Source organism: Ursus maritimus, unplaced genomic scaffold, assembly GCF_017311325.1.
Source record: "Ursus maritimus isolate PB19 unplaced genomic scaffold, ASM1731132v1 scaffold_8, whole genome shotgun sequence".
Lineage (NCBI taxonomy): Eukaryota > Metazoa > Chordata > Mammalia > Carnivora > Ursidae > Ursus > Ursus maritimus.
The window spans coordinates 68,453,866-68,471,837 of NW_024426996.1; positions in this window are offsets into that span (position 1 = coordinate 68,453,866).

Below are 17,972 nucleotides of genomic sequence, written 5' to 3' on the forward strand. Positions count from 1 at the left end.
CCCCACTTAGCATCTCTGACTTTACCTGAGAGCTATGTGAGCATACAGCTTACTTCTCTGCTAACCTCTCAGCTCTGTGAGAATGAGGCACGGATCCAATTTATCCCTGTGTCCCACTTGGTGTCTAGCATAGTGCCTGGACCAAAGCTAGTGATCCAACTGTGTTTACATGCTCGAATGAATGGAGGGATGCATAAACATAAATGACATCTGTTGAGGGATAGTGTCAATTTCAGCAAATGTCCTTTTTCCACAATTTAAACCACTCTTGCTATGTTTATTGTCTTAATTGTGATGATAGTTTCATGGGTGTCTGCATATGTTCAAACTGCATACTTTAAATGTGTAGTGTTTTGAATATCAATTATACCTCAATAAAGCTGTTTACGAAAAAATAATAATAAATAAAACATACTTACCAATAGTGTGAAGGGGCATCAAAGGTCTCCTGGCTTCTGCTTAGTACATTTACCTCGATCCTCTCCTTGGTGTTCTAATCACAAGAGCACACCTGCCCTGTGACCTTTGACCAAGGAAAGATACAGTTGGCTCTGCTCTGTTAGTACCTGATTCTGAGAAACTGTCCATAGCCTTTCTGGATACCCTTTCCAACAACATCAGAGAAAGGGATAGAAAGCTCAGGATAAACACATTTCCTTTTTGAGTGTATCTGTCTACAATAACGAAAGCATCAGTGATGGCCACAAACCTTTCATCCTATTCATTACTCTAGGGCTTAATAATTCTTAATAATAATTCCCACTTCAGGATGATGCTAGATAAATCAAGTTCCTCTGTTCCTTAGTGTTCCCCGCCTATAAAATGGGTATGACATAAAGTGAATAAATGGATAGATGATCACCAACCTGAAGTTAAACTACTTTTAGCTTTACCTAGCTATTCCCTGAGGCTACAGGCTCCACTCAGCTCAGCCCTCTGACTGCTAAGCCTCCGTACCGGTGATAATAACATGTACAGACATGTATTCACTTCCAGGGGGAGAAAGGAACTAATATTTACTGAATACCTATAATGGGTTCAGACACTATGCTAAGCACTTAACGGATTACTCTCATTTGAGGTAGATACAGATAAAATCTTCTCATGGGGACCAGAGAAGTTAAATAAGTCAAAGTCACATAGCCAGTAAATTACAGTGCTGAGTTCTATTTATTTGATGTTTTTGTTGTTTGCTTTTACTCTGAGTTTAAAGTCTTTGCCGAAGTCCAGGCTGATCTGATACTAGGTTGAAGAAATATTTAATTTTATGTAGTCTATTCTTTCAGGGGAATTCTTCATATTCTTTCTTATCCTCACAGCACACCCATTACAGAGGCAAAGTGCAGAAGAAATACCTTACAATTTGGGAGAATAGGGCTCAGTATTAACTCTGTGCCTCTATGAGCAGGTATGAAGAGAAATATAAAGTGTCATGCCACCATCAGCCACGTTCCCAGAATTATTCTCTCAATGATTATATTGGATTTTGCTAAGATAAACTTCTAGAATGGTAAAAACCCTCTTCACCATCACCACCACTCGTGTGTCCCTACAAGACAAAGCCAGGAGCCTAAAGTCTGGGTCTTTCTATTACCTGGAGACAAGAAAGCCTAGGGAATAAAAACTAGCATACTGAAGTCACATAGACCTGGGTTCGACCCTGACTTCATTATTCCATCACAGGGGGACATTAGGTCAGTTTTACCACTAGGACATTTGTTCCAGGATCACAAGAACTGTTTCTGTCTTGCTTATCACTCCATCCCAGCACCTGGAAGGATGATGCCTGGTACATAGGAAGGGGCCATTAGCGCTTGTTAAGTGAATATCTTGAAACCACCTGACAATGTAATAAGTACACAAGAAGTAAGATTTAGGATTTATTCACAATTCAGAATTTAGAAGTTGCATATAGTTGAAGTTTTCCAATGGTAGTGGTAGAAAGATTTTGGAGACCCTGTCTCATTAAGCTAAAGGAAATGTAGCCGAGTGGATGACTTGCTTGAGTCACCCAACTAGGATTTGAACCCGTATTTTTGGGTACCACTAGTTATTTTGTATATTAGCCCACAGAATCTTAGACATAGTTATTTAATAATAAAACAATAAAAGCCAGCACAAAGTCTTTCACATGACATCAACATTATCTCTTGCGTGTTCAATTGCTAGAGAGAAACTAAAACCAAAGTTCTGAAGATCCCCAAGTTGTTCAGAACTCCCTAGAAACAAAACTGGAGTTGGACCCACAGGCCAGAGGCAAAAGGTCACCAGACCCTATTGGGTAATAATGAAGTACAGATGGTCCCTTGGGTACTTCTTCATGAGCTGCTTAGAAAGAAGAGGCTCTGGCACTCAGTGAGGACTGTGCTGTCCTCATGGTCTGACTTGTAAGGAGATAGAAACCCTGGGACGCCAAACAGAAAACATGTACATGGCACCTGTGTTTGATGCCAACTGCAAAGAAAAAGAAATGTCATAGAAGAAATCAAAGTATTCTTTGCACAAAGGGAAGAACAAAAAGGAACAAAAACAAGGCCAGCTGAACACAAGTTCCATTTCATTAGTATTTCTTTGGTTATTGTGTTCTCGGGGTAAGGTGTAAGCTGTGGTCTGGTTAGTGCAAATTGTGGCCCTAGTTGTAAACCTTTGAAAGTGCTCATGAGGGTTCATTTGCATTACCTGCCCACAACAGAGACCCGACCTAGGGAGGTTTTTAAGCTCATCACACCTAGCATACTTCCCAGACTAAATGTGTATCTGTTTCTCTTTTTCATAATACTTCTTAAGCATAATAAACACACCAAGTCCTCACAGATCTATGAGAAACAGTTCTTATTTAAACTGTTTTTAAATGCTCCAGGAAATACAGTAGCTTTGCTTATGCTACTCTTGAAAGGGTTCCACCCTCAAAAGGTCAGCATGAAGTAGAAGCTGATGGGCTCAGAGCTTCAGCATCAGCTCCTGCCTGCCTAACTGATGACCAGGAATAATGTCATAGCTCAGCCTCCTGGAGTGAGTCTGCCTCCTCCAGTTAAGTCTCTGTACCCACCAAAGAACAATCCAAGTTAGCACTGTTCTCAGCCAACTTGTTTGTTACTTGACTAGAAAGCTATATCCTTTGCCTTTCCCCCATCATCTAAATAATCCCCAAGTCACTAAGTTCCTCTGCTTCCTTACTTGGGCTTCTTAGTTGCAAACAGCTCCACTGAGAAGTATACTCAATTTCAAAAGAACACCTGAGCTCTGCTCCAGAAAGTCTTTCAAACTATAGCAGGCCCTTGAATTCCCAGAAGGTTATCCCAGGCTTGTTCTCATGGTGATAGCAGAAAGGCAAGAGAGAGCAGAATTGTCAAAGGCCTCTTGAGACACAGATATAGAATGGCCACATTGTTGCTTCTATCATATTGTTGTGAGAATAAATGAAGACCCCCAAATGACAGCAAGAAAGACTTATTTAGAGATTGATATAGAAAGAGAATCAGCCACCGTCACTTGCATTTGGCAGATTCAAAGACAGGCAGAAGAGGAAGAAAGCATTAGAGTGGGAAAACATAGAAGGTTAGGTATGCCCTGATTGGAGGCTGTTGGCATTGGAAAGCTATAGGTGAGATATCTAGAAGGGGGACATCTGATGGGATTGGTTAGGGGTACTATTTAAATTTCTCTCGTTGGTCCTAATTTGGAAATGGGAGCAAAAGTTAGGAAATCTGTCGGTTATTAATCAAGTCTTGTCATTTTGGGCCAATTGTTACAAAGGTTATTGTTTGGGCTTCCAGGACTCTATTCCAGAGAGTGGTTTGAATTTCTGGTTGGCCTCTTGGGCTGGTTGCTGCCAGTTGTGGGTCAGAGTTCTGTTTTTATACAGTCTGGCCATTGTCCATTTGTATATTCAGTCCCTCATTTCTGTTGAAAGTCACAAAATTAGCCCGTATTCAAGGGTGGGGAAATAGACTATATTTTTATGGGAGAAGCTGCAGGCCTACATTGCAAAGGATGTGGATACAGGAACATCATTCACTGAGTTTATTAAGGCAGTCAACCTCCAGCAAGCTTCCAGAATGTGCTAAGGGACTAGATGTGAATTATGAGAAAAGAGTCAAGAATGATAATAAGTGCTTTTCCTCTAAGTAACTGTAAGACCAGCATCATAAAATATAGAAGACAAGGGGGAGAATTAACAATTCCATTTTGGATTTGATACCTTGCAAGACTATTAGATATTCAAGTTGAGATATCAACTGGATGTACAAGTCGGGGGGGGGGGTAGGTTGGAAATAGTAATTTGAAAGTAAGCCGCTAAAAGGAGATGTCATCGTCACTTCAGGCTGCTATAACAAAGTGCCAAAGACTGGGTGACTTATAAACAGAAATTTCTCTCTCACAGTCCTGGAAACTGGAGACCATGGTGCCAAAATGGTTAGTTAGGTTCTGCAGAGAGTCCTTTTCCTGGCTTGTAGACTTCTCAATATATCCTCAAATGGCTGAAAAAAGATGAGAGAGTGCTCTGGGGTACCTTTATAAAATGATTAATCCCATTCAAGAAGGCTCTACCCTCACCTCCCAAAGGCCCCACATCCTAAGACTATCGCATTGGGAGTTAGGATTTCAAAACATGAATTTGGAGGGAGGGACATAAATATTAAGTCCACTGCAGAAGAGAAAATAATTTATAAGCTTTGAAGATTAGAAAGATACAACAAAACAGATTAAGAAGTCAACAGTATGTTAGGGAGATCCAAGAGAGGATGGCCTCCCCAAAACAGAGAAGAGGTGATTTAAGAAGGGCATGACCAGTCTGATCGATTTATGTCAAATGTAGAGCAAAATGAGGGGGCGCCTGGGTGGCACAGCGGTTAAGCGTCTGCCTTCGGCTCAGGGCGTGATCCCGGCGTTATGGGATCGAGTCCCACGTCAGGCTCCTCCGCTATGAGCCTACTTCTTCCTCTCCCACTCCCCCTGCTTGTGTTCCCTCTCTCGCTGGCTGTCTCTATCTCTGTCTAATAAATAAATAAAATCTTTAAAAAAAATGTAGAGCAAAATGAGGACAGAGAATTGAGCAGTGAATTTGACAACATGGAGATCATTAGTGACCTTAACATTGGTGACCTCCTAAGATTGTTTCTAGACTGTTTTTTCTTCATTTCTACTCCCACCACTAGGAGGCTGACACCACTTCTCTCCTGGGAGATTGCAGTAGACTGACCTCCTCACACACATTGCCCACAGTAAGGCATCTCTAATCCCAACCACCATCATCACCATCCCATTTAAATCCCGATAATATCTTCACATTGCTCTCAAACAAAGTCTAAACCCTTAATATGATCTCTACACACATGGGCTCTGTCTCTTCAACCCTCCCACTCCACTCCCACATGCTGGCCTTCTCTTACTTCCTGAGGTGCTACTCTCTATCCCACTAAAAAGTCTTTTCGTATGTAATCCTTCTCCCTGCAACATTCTGCTTCCTAAAACGCAACACATGAGCTGTGTGTGTGCATGCACACATGCCTATTCCTTGCTATGTCACAAGCATCCTTCCTCCTTCTGCTTAAAAGGGAAACAGTCCATGACGGTCTAGCCTGACTTAAGTCCCCCAAACACCCCACACCCTAGACCCTCTTCCTCCATTACCCCATATCTCACATATCCTGAATTTGATTTTGGCAACAGTTTTCAAAATTATTGCACTATTTAATAGCTACCTCCCCTGTACATCTGTTGGCTCCTCGAAGGCTGCCAAATCCCCTAACTCCAAAAGAAGGCTTAATTAATGTTTTTAAATAAATAAATGGATATCAATTGAACTCTATGAAATATACATTATTGTCCCCTTTTTGTGGATGAGGAAACTAAGACTCAGCAAGATCAAGACCTTGTTAAGACTCTAACCCAGCTTCCCCTGACTCCCAAACCCTAACTGCTACCCTCTAATGTTGTGTGTGTGCGTGTGTGTGTGTATGTGTGTGTTCACCACTAGCTGGAATTTTTTTAAGGGCAGAATCTATATTTTATTCGTCTCTGAGTTAGAGCTTATCCCTGGATTGCTGGTACTATAGTGTCTAGAAATATTGATTGGATTGAGTTGCAGAGAATCGAATTTCATAAATTTGAGCTGAACTGAGCAAACATGTAAACCTTATAAAAAATATGTTTAGATTTATCTTAGGAATTTTATATTTGGTTTATAATAGCAACTTCTGCCTCCCCCTCCTCCCTTCATTGCTATGGTTTCCTTCTTCAGGGAAATGTTATTTTGCATCCACACTAGCAGCTACTTGGTTCTGGCAGAGGTTACCTCCTGCCCTTTCTTACTTACCTCAAGCACTATTTGTGTTTGTCTGATGGAGAGAGAATTCAGCCCATTATGAAGCAATAGAAATTGTGTGAATGCTTTCAGCTCAAGAATCAGTGCACTTATGGGAAGTAAGGCTCTCAAGCCCCTGCAGACTACAGACCACTTTGGCGAAACAGAGGATGCCCACGAACCACCAACCATCCTCATTCCCACTTGGGGCTGCCCCAAATGAAAACCACACCCCAGGAAATGAAAGGCTGTACTGCCTCTGATGGGCTGCAGACGAGACAATGCTTGCTTTTATTAAATATCATAAACAAATGACTTAATAATACCAGAAACCAAGCCATGAATACAATAATAAAATAAATAAGCCCTAATGCCACAGCCCACAGACCACCTGGTTCTCCAACTGTGGACTGCCAGGTGGTCCCCAAAAAGACTTCAAGAATACTCTAATTAAGGTGGTAATCACATTGACAAAAATAATAAATAAAAATATTAACAATTAACTTTGAATACTGCAGTAAAGTTTATTAAGAAGTTCACATTTGTTCCCTGAGATCTAAGTAAGTCTAAAAAGAATATGGGACAGGGAATATAATCACCATTCCAGCACAGGTAAGGGCTCAGAAGGGTTGAGTGACAGGCCAAATGCTTCATGGGCAGGGAGTACCAAAGCCAGGACTTCAAACTCTAAATACCACTAAAAGATAGACCACTGACACACACCTGCTTGGCCATCTTGCTGGTTTGGGGATATGGTAGACTTCATTTTTGTTCCAAATTTTTCACCTGCCCTCCATTACAGAATTACACATCTGAACACTTTGCCATATAACTTTATAGTCCCTCCCACTATGAGAGGGCTATAATTCCCTGCCTCCTTGACAGTTGGCTGACCATACAACATACTTTGGCCAATGAATGTTAATGAACATAATGTGAGCAATCGCTTTAGAGTGTTTGCATGGCTTGAATGGTTCTCTCGCACTTCTATCATTTACCATGAGAAGATGCCCAGGGCTCTGTTAGGAGGAGTTTGCGAAGACATTTGGAGTAGACCTGCATCCAACCTCTCCTGGGAAGCCAAATACAGATGAATCCGTCCAGATCCAGCTGAGATCAGCCAAAGGCCAGCCAGCTTGCAGATCCATGCATGAAAAAAACGAAATGCTTGTTGCTATAAGCCAATGAGTTTTGGGGTTATTTGTTATGCAGCAATATTCCAACAAGAGCTAAACAGTACAGGGACTGTGTCTGATTTGCTGAGAGGGAATGTGGCCGAAGGGTGATAGAACTGTCACAATGTGCAGAGATATGAGCCCAGGTTTTGCAGTCACAACTTGAAGAACTAGGATTCAAATCCTACCTCTGTCATGCCTTAGCATGACTTTGAGAAAATTATCTGACAGTCTGAGCTTTATTTTCTTTATCTACTAATAGGAATAAGAATACCTAGTTTATAGAATAGCTGTATAGATTAAATGTGATCTTTCATGTCAACATCTAGAACAATATAGGAACCATAATTGTCTACAATTGTTAATTTCCTTCTTAGATCTAAGTAAAACCTCTACTTTTTTTTTTTTCACAAGAGATGTTAGATTGTGGGCAACTTGAGGTTAGCAAAGTGTTTAGCTCTGCATGCCACTTTTTGAACACCAGGACTTAATCGGTATTTGTTCAAAGGGCAAAAACAGAAAAGAAGGAAAAGAAGAAGGGGAGGGGAGGGGAGAGGAGAGGAAAGGAAAGGAGGGGGGTAGGGAGGGAGAGAAGGAGAATGACAAAAATGCAACTAACTTTTAGAATGCAACTTTTAGAATGCAGCTAACTTTTAGAAGTCATGTAAGGAAAAGTGCTCCCACGTGCCATTCCTCCCAACACATTCCTCTTAGCTCAGCTGCTAGGATACAGACTCAGCCTAGATGTGCGTGCAGAAGGTTATGAAGTATGAGAAGTACGAATGGGGAAATGAATGTGTTCCTTGCGAATAGGACCATGTTAATCACAGACTGACCAGAGTTGGAAGCATCTGGCTCCTGGTTGCTCGCACCTTCCTGTGTGCACAGGAATCTGGCTAGAGCTCAGTAACTATGTGCTGATTGAGCAGAGGATGAATGAGTGATTTAGTGAATAGAGGTTCAGACAAGCTAGTGAGGACCTACAAAGGAAGAACATGTGGGGGCTGTGCCAAGAACATGTGGGGCCAAGGCAAGAGGTATCCATACTGTGCAATAGGCTCTCTAGACCAAAGGATCTTAGGTCCCCTACAGTTCTAGAATTCAACGATTATGGAGAGGAAGAAAAGCACAATCATAAACACCACAATCAGCCAGTTAATGAGCTGGTTGCCTGAAAAACACATTTATTCCATGATAACATTAACGATTTTGTTTCTGGCATAAATTATTACTTTCTTATAATTAATATTATGTAGGCACCACATTATCAGGTATTGATACACCTAAAACCTAAAATTTGGCCACTGTCTTTTCAATATCAACAGCTGGTATTTTATTCTGGACAATTCTTTGATGCCCAGTCTCTCTCTAAAAAAAAAAAAAAAATACATGCCTTTCTATGTGCCTTGTTAGGCACTAAGGGCACAGATATGAAAAACAGGTCCTGCCCACTCAATCAAGTTCTTCATGGGTTTGATCAATCACTCTTTGACTCTTTATAAACAAGTCATTTCCCCAATGCTGATTCACAGCTAATATCAGTGGGAGTCCAAAAGCCCTTCCTCTCAGGAATTTGATGAAACTCTGAGAATATTTACAAACATTCCAGGAGTTTTTGACTCTCCATCTTTATCCAACCCCTCACCCATGTCATACATACATAATTTATATTACCAACTGGGCTGTTTTTACAGCTAACAATGTTTCTCCTCTCAGCCATACCACCTGCCCCCTGGTCACAGCTAAGTGATTTAGGATAAAACACAAGAACCAAGCTGAATCCAACAGATCCTCATATTCAAGAAATTAAAACTTGAATCGAGAGACACATTGGTGGTGTATCAATTAGCTGTTGCCGTTAATAAATACACACAAAATTTACCTAAAGCAACAATTTATCCTTTCTCCTTTGTTTTGTCAGGTGGACAGTTCTACTGATCTATGCTAGGTTTACGCATGTGTCTCAGTCAGCTACAAGTAAGACAGGCAGTTCTCAAATGACCCTCCTCATAGCTGGGGGCTCAGCACAGACAGCCGGGATCACTCAGCTCTTCTCCATCCGCCATATTATCTAGCAGGCTAGCTTAGACACATCCTCAAGGCAAAGACAAGGAATAGGCAAGGAAGAAGAAATCTACAAGTGCTTATTCAAGTTTCTGATTACATCACATTTGCTACTCTTCCAGGGCCAATTGCAGAATCAGAATGACAGCAGCCTATGGAGTTACAGAACAAAGGGCAGGGATGCAATGGGGTCTTTAATTAGGACTATTAATGCCACTAATCAACCACAGGTTGGAAGTCAATAACACTACGGTAAAACACCAGAAAGAAGATATACAGAGGCTCAATGCTGATGTGCCCAGAGATTCCCTGATTTATGCCTTCCCAAGATGTGATCGATTATGTGGGCTACCTTTCTTCAATTATGTAAGCTACCCCACAATCCTGCCAATAAATCATTATTTCAGCTTAAGTTCGCCAGCCAGTTTCTGGCTGAAAAATCACCATCATCATCATCGTCATCATCATCATCATCATCATCATCATCATCATCATCTATAATGACTTTTAAATAATACATCACATTTTGTCAATTCTACATACAAACATTTCTATATTCATCCCTTCCTTGTACGGTTGGAGTATTGCTTCAACTCAGACTTTCATCCTTTCCAGCCTGAACCACTGTGATAGGATTTCTCAACCAGGGTATTGAACCACTAGACCTGAATCCCATGGCAAATGGTTTTGAGTCTTCAGTATTTCTGAGTTACATGATTTGGTTTACTTATTGGGTTAGGTGATTTTCAACTATTAAGTGTCCCGCAACTTTTAGCAGTAGAACAAGTTGGTGATTGTCAATGGAATTTAGTGAGAGTTGAGAGGCTGTTCTTTTCACCTTTTTCAAATACTTACATTGGTATTTGTACAGAAATACATTTTTACCATTTTTTACTTAGAATCCTGTTTTGGGCCTCCCAGTGTCTGTTTAGCATGTAAAAATAAACAAATGACAAAGAAGATTTTCTTAAGAAATGTGCCATTCATGCTATCTTCAGTAGAGAAAATAACATTATAGTTTTACCTGAAAAGTAAATTTTACCTGTCTGGCTTTATGACATTAGAATTGTCCCAGTAACATCATGATCTCTTTGTACATGGGAATCTAAGAACTGCAAGAAAATTTAGTCAATGACATAAGAAGGAACCAGCCACCCAGCTGAGAAAGAGGGATTGAAACTGTGTGTACTGGGAAATGCTCTGAGCGAGTCTGTTGTGGTTAACTGAGATGTAATACTTGAAACACTAGTCATGTCTATATATATTTTTTAAAGATTTTATTTTATTTATTTGAGAGAGAGAAAGAGCACGAGCAGGGGGCAGGAGCGGAGGGAGAGGGAGAAACAGACTTCCCGCTGAACAGGGAGCCCAAAGGGAGCCCAATCCCAGGACCCCAGGATCACGACCTGAGCCAAAGGCAGACATTCAACTGACTGAACCACCTAGGCACCCCTAGTCATGTATATTTTTAAAGAAGAGTTTCGTTGCTTTCCAGGGACTGACACAATCATGTAAAGCGTAAACCTGTAAAATGTATATGAAATGGCCTTTCCTCTCACTCAATGAGGAAAACTATATGTAAATTTTATGATGCCATTTACAAAACAGTGTCATCCTCCAAACCCTACTTTCATTTAACTACTTTCTGTTCTTTTCATTTTGGGGGTCGTTGCTTTGGTTTTTATTCTGGGTCTTTCAAGGTTTGGCACACTAGGCTTGCAGATCAAAACCCACCCTGCCCATTTTTGTAAATTAAACTTGGCTGTAACACAGCAGGGCTCGTATATGTTTTCATAGCCTTGATGGCTGGTTTTGCACCACTTGAGCACACGGAGTAACAGCAACAGAGACCTGCTGGACCACAAACCCTATTTACTTAAGTTCTTTTCCAAAAATGCTTGCCGACCCTGGTCTAAAGGAAAGGGAATTGCCTTGAGGTCAGCAAACACGGGTTAGAACCCAAATTCTACCAGGACGAACAGATCATCTTTTCTGAACCTGGCTTTTCTCACTGTTACCTGGAAACAATAGCCACAGCCTCCTGGAGATATTACGAGGATTAAACACATGTGCAAAAAATTCGGAACAGAGTAGACCTCACAAATATGAATGTTTCCATCCTTTATCCCTCACTCACTGTATACAACCCATTCCCCTTCTCTTGAGCAGTACAATTTCAATCTACGAAAAATTTATTTCAAATAAATTCACTGGCCTGGAAAGGATAAAAACCAAGGCTTCTTATGGTTCTCAAATGGCTGTGATGTCTCATTTTTTTTCTCCCTTTTCTTTCTCCTGAATCACTTCCAAGGGAATGGAGCAAACGGAACATCAACCAGTCTGGGTAAGACATTGCCTTCGAATGAGGGCAAATCAGCATGTTAAAAATGTAGGTGTGGCACCAAGCTATTCGAAACCAACACAGTTTAAGGTCTACAAAATGCTTCCCCTTCAGGTAACAGCGGAATTCGGTTGCACCTATGGTTCAGTATTCATACATTTGTATTAATGCTTGACAATTCAATTATAAATTGTGCCTTCCACAGATACTCTCTGAAGAAGTGCCAAGTTTTCTATTCACACAGTTCTCCAGATCCTTGAACTCTTTTTGTCACCACTTTCAGAAGCCTTTTTGTGCTTCTCTGGCGGTGAAACAGATGTTCAAGAAGATCACCACAATTTTCAAATTCACATTCCAACAGTCTGGAGCTACCACCCTCCCCTACAAAAGCAGGTGTTCTGTCTCATGAACTCAGCTCCACAGTCTTTGATTCCACCTCCCACACAAACAGAAAAGCTAAGCTCTAGCTCCAGGATGAGGAAAGGAATCCCAAGATTTCAGGGCATAATTTACCTACAGTCTGCGGTTTCCAAAATGGAAGTGAGTTACTGAAGAATCAATGTCCAGCTGGAGTGAAAAGAAACTGAACCAATAATCCAAAAAGAAGACATCAAGAGTGAGCACCAGGTATAAAAATTCCATGGGAGGAGTAATAAGAATGATGACTGCCTTTTTAGAAATACCTTCTTTGTACCAGGCAGTATGCTAAGTCCTCCAGTAGGGTGACTATGGTTGTTCATGGCACAGTACTGGCCACATGTGAATGGTGCTCCCTAGGGTCATTCAGTGCCCAGTCTACACATTCTTGGCAGCCCTGTATAAATATATCATAACTGCATTGTGGCCCTGAATATTTTCCACAGGTTCTATGTCATTTAATTCCAGCAACAAGACTCTGAGGTAGATTTTGTTGCCCTCTTCTATCCAGATGTGGAAGCTGACTAACAGTGAGATTAAATAACTTAGCCATATCTACACGGTTACTAAGCAGAGGAGACAAGATTCAAACCCGGGTCTGCCTGGCTCCATGCTTTTTCCATGATTCTACTGTGCCTCCTCTTAATTTATTGATTGTTAGCGAATACCTTTCAGAGCAGAAGAATTTGAGAAGCTTTTATTACAGTTTGCAGTATTCCACCAGGACTTAAGCAATTTCCCCAGAATGAGACAGGAACTCATAGAAGAAGACAGAGCTCTTTGAGGCCATGGGGGCTCATTTAATAAACTGCTGGATGAGTCCTCAAAATGGAAAAAGACGATTATCAACTTTGAGATGAAAACAAAGTGAACAGGTCTTACATCCTCCCAGAGGGTCAGCTTCTTCACGAAGAGAGGCATTCATCCAGGGACAACCTGATCAATTGTTAACTTAGTTGCTCATAAGAATTTATTTCCCACCACAACAGTGTCAGAAATCATCTCTTTTCCAGCTTTAATGATCAACTCATACTTGTTCAACCTCTTCATCTTATCATGAAGCTTCGCTTGGATTTGAATATAAATATAATAATTGACAAAGAACCTAAATCAAAGCCACCCAGTTATTTATGGACTATGAGAAGCAAGTTTCCTCATGAAGTGATTTAGAAGAGAGATTTAGGTAGTGCTATGAGCCAGAAAGAGAATGAACAGAGCCAAAGACCAACCCAATTTAGTCAACTCTGGCTGGTATCACCACCGCATTCCTACAGGCAGCTTGACCTAGAAAGAAAAACAGCCTTTGGAGTCTAAAAGACTTAAGTTTAAATCTTGCTTCTCTTTAAATTAGAATGATGATGTCAATCTCTGCTGGTGTAATGCGAGGATTTATGAGAAATTATTCATAGAGGGCCCAGCACATAGTGCCTGGCATATAGTGGATATTCTGTAGAAGTCAGTTCATGTCCCTCTGTCCACAGGTGCTTGTGATCTGTTAGTCTTGGAAACCGGACCTTAAAAACCCAATTCACATGAACCTGTCAGTACTTGATTGTATGCAATTTGAGGGCAGTTCCTTTTGGTTACAACCAACACAAAGCACACCTTCTACCTAACAGGCACTCAATAATCATTTAACTAATTAATTAGTTAACTAGTTGGCAAGAATATGTGGGAGTGGTTAGCGGATAGAACATTACATGTAACTGATATTTAAATCTTAATATTTAAGAGGTAAAATGATAAGGTAAGATTTCAGAAGTCAGCTGGTAAAGACAAGATGAAAGAACACTGGGGTTTTCCTAATGTTCCACACTATCTGGAAAGATGATGTCTAACTCCTTTTCTCAGGAACTGTATTTATTGGTTATTTAAGCTAGAACTAGCAAAGGCTAATGTGATAAAGATTCCTATCAATTCCTCTTCTGTGCTCCCTAGAGGCAGGACGACTTACTACCACCTGACATCATCTTTGCCTTGCCAATAATAGTTACTAATTGGACTATGGAAGGATACCAACCGAAGGATAAGAAAGAGTCTGGATTAGCAAACTGTAGGTCCTGAAATTATAAAGTCAAATAGACTCAAGAATTAAGCCTCCCATTTTGAGATGGTCAATTTTAGGGTCACATGTACTAAGAAATAAACAGGGAAGGCTAGATTGCAGGAGAAAAGAGAATGGATCAAATGTCAAGGAAACAGAGATGAGAGGCCATTTGTTTCTAAAGACAAAGAGAGCAATGGAATTGCTGCCTAGTCTTTGGAAGCCTTCCAGTTCTCAATATCCATGGTTTATAAGAGCTATGAAGACCCACAGTTTATGTACTTCATAGTTTATGAAGTACAGGCTTACTGTACTTCAACTCTTGGATTCCATTAAAATCCTTTGATTCCTTATAATAAATTTCTATTTTAAATTCCCAATGAGCCACACTGAGTAGGTTTCTATTTAATATAATCAAATTATATTAAAGACAAATCTTAGTCTTATGGACTAAGTTATCAAATATAAATCGAATGTTTCTTAGTTCCCCAATATCTGCACATATGGCAGAATTGTCCTCTCTGGCCCCCTTATGACTGGGTAAGCCAGATGACTAGTGTCACTTCCAGGATAAGCATTCAATTGTTGGTGAGAGACATCAGAGCTCTTCCTTCCCTTTTTTTTTTTTCCTGTTACAACAGGTCATGTTCAACGTGGTGGTTGCTCTATTAGCTTGGGTCTCTGAGGCACTGTGACCAATAGCCTGCTTATTAACCTACTAAAGACACTTAGCATGAATTAAAAATAAACCTTTGCTGTATAAGCCACTAATATTTAGGTGTTGTTTGTTACAGCAGCATAATGCAAGTAATCTGGCACAGAGATTATTCTAGGATGCTCCCCAGGGGTACATGAGGTAGATGCTGCAGATATGAATGAAACAGCATCAAGGAGAATCAATGTCACCACAAGAGCAGTGTTAGGGACTATATATGGGAGAAAGGAAGTACAGGGCTGAGGACATTTGGATGAAGCCAGAGATCAAGTACTGAGAAAAACATAAGAATAGATGCTGAAATGGAATAAAAAAAAAGTCTTAGGGTTAAAAACACTTGTCATTGCCATCATCAAGATTCAGGGTGCTGGATGCACCATAAAGGGATGGATATCTAGTTATATACATGCAGCAGGCTATCTATTAGGTGAATGCAGAAAGGGATCAAGATCACCAAGACTAAGGAAGTATGGACATAAGCATTTGGTAGCACCATTCAAAAGAGTATAAAGGTCAAAAAGTAACAGCCACCCAATGTGTTAATTTCTATGGAGTCCTTCACATTTGTTAAATATTTCATCTATATTAGTTCCCTGGACATAAAAAGTCTTGATTACACAAATTATGGCTCCTGGTTTTAAATCTAGGTTCTGCCACTTACTGACTTCATGCTTTGAAGTAATTGTTTAAACTCTCTTAGCCTCAGTATTCTCATCTGTAAAATGGGGATAATAATACAACCCATAGAATCATGTTGACAATTAAACAAGATAATGTTGATATAGTGTGCACATCAAACAGTAGGTATTTCAATTAAAAAATGCTTGGGAGTTACAATCATTATTTTCAGATATACAAAATACTGCCAAATGAATAGTAAATTTGGGTGGTTTTGTAAAATCCCAAGGGGCTGGACATAAAATCAACAGATAAGAGTTATGGGATGAGAGAGGGAGAGTTAAGATGGCGGAGGAGTAGGGGACCCCTTTTTCAGCCAGTCCCCTGAGTCGAGTTGGATAGGTACCAGACCAGCCTGAACATCCATGGAATCAGCCTGAGACACAGGAAGATACATCTGGATCTCTACAAATGAACATCTCCAGCGCTGAGTATTGAGGTAGGAAGCGGGGAGCCATGAAGCTGCGCACAGATATCGGAAGATAAACAGAAGGGGGAGGGAGCCGCCGCGTTCGGGCGCCGGGAAGCGGTAGCCACCTGCACGGGGGAGCGGGCTGACTCGCAGACCGGCACCCGCCAGAGAGCGGACTGAGACCGGTGAGCGGGGAGCTCGCACCACCAGACTGAAACAGAGCTCCGGTTGTGCTCACTGGAACCAGACTGAAACGAGGAGCTCCGGGAGCGCGTGGGGGCGGCTGGCGGCTGGCGGTGTTAGAAACACAAAGGACAGAGACGCCGGCCCTGGAAGTGAGGGCTGGGACACCGGCTGTGGGGTGCACATCCTGGGATGCTGCAGGGTTGAGCAGCACCTACAGTAACAGAGTTAAATTGGCCAGAACATCAGTGGAGAACAGTCCGCGATCCCTCTGTTCTGAGGCAGAGGCTGAGATTCGGCCACTACTGCTCTGACTCTCAGAAGAGGCACAGCAACCCGCCAGGGAAAGCCGCCAGAGAACAAAAGCCTGGAAATACCTGCTCAGAGAGTGCTCATCCCCATCCCCCCTCGCAGGGGACACGGAGACTCTACCCAAACAGGGTTGCCTGAGTATCGGAGTGGCAGGCCCTTCCCCCAGAAGGCAGGCTGAAAAATCAAGAAGCCCACATCCCTAAGATCCCTATAAAACAAGGGCACACGGCCTGGGTCCCGGTCAATAATTTGGGCTCTGGGCAACCCTGCAACCTCTCCTCATCAGAAAGACGAGAAAGAGAAATCCCCCCCAGCAAAGAAAAGACAATGAGTCTGTGGCCTCTGTCACAGAACTAATGGATATGGATATAACCAAATTATCAGAAATGGAATTCAGAGTAACAATGGTCAAGATGATGTGTAGACTTGAAAAAAGTATTAACGAAAATGTTAATGAGAATATAGAATCTCTAAGGGCGGAAATGAGCAAACCTGGGAGAAATTAAAAATTCTATGAGCCAAATGCAGCCAAAACTAGAGGCTCTGATGGCCAAGGTGAATGAGGCAGAAGAATGTATCAGCGAATTGGAGGATGGGTTAGTAGAAGAAAGAACTAAAATAGAATCCGGACTCAAAAAAATCCATGCTCAGGAATGTAGGTTATGGGAGATTACTGGCTCAATGAAACGTTCCAATGTCAGAATCATCGGCATCCCCGAGGGGGTTGAGAAAAACAGAGGTCTAGAAGAGATATTTGAACAAATTGTAGCTGAAAACTTCCCTAATCTAGCAAGGGAAACAAACATTCATGTCCAAGAGGCAGAGAGGACCCCTCCCAAGCTCAACCACGAAAACCTACGCCACGTCACGTCATGGTGCATTTCGCAAATATTAGATCCAAGGAAACAGTATTAAAAGTGGCCAAGACAAAGAAATTTCTCACGTACCAAGGCAAAGTTATCAGAATTAAGTCAGAACTGTCTACACAGACCTGGAATGAGAGAAAGGGTTGGGGGGCCATTTTTAAAGCTCTTTCAGAGAAAAACATGCAGCCAAGGATCTTTTATCCAGCAAGGCTGTCATTCAGAATTGATGGAGAAATAAAGACCTTCCAGAATCACTAGTCATTGACCAATTTCATAACCACGAAACCAGCCCTACAGGAGATATTAAGGGGGGTTCTATAAAAGTAAAAAGGCCCCAAGAGTGATACAGAACAGAAAGTCACAATCTATAGAAACAAAGACTTTACTGGCAACATGGCATCATTAAAAGCATATCTCTCAGTACTCAGTCTTAATATTAATGGTTTAAATTCTTGCTT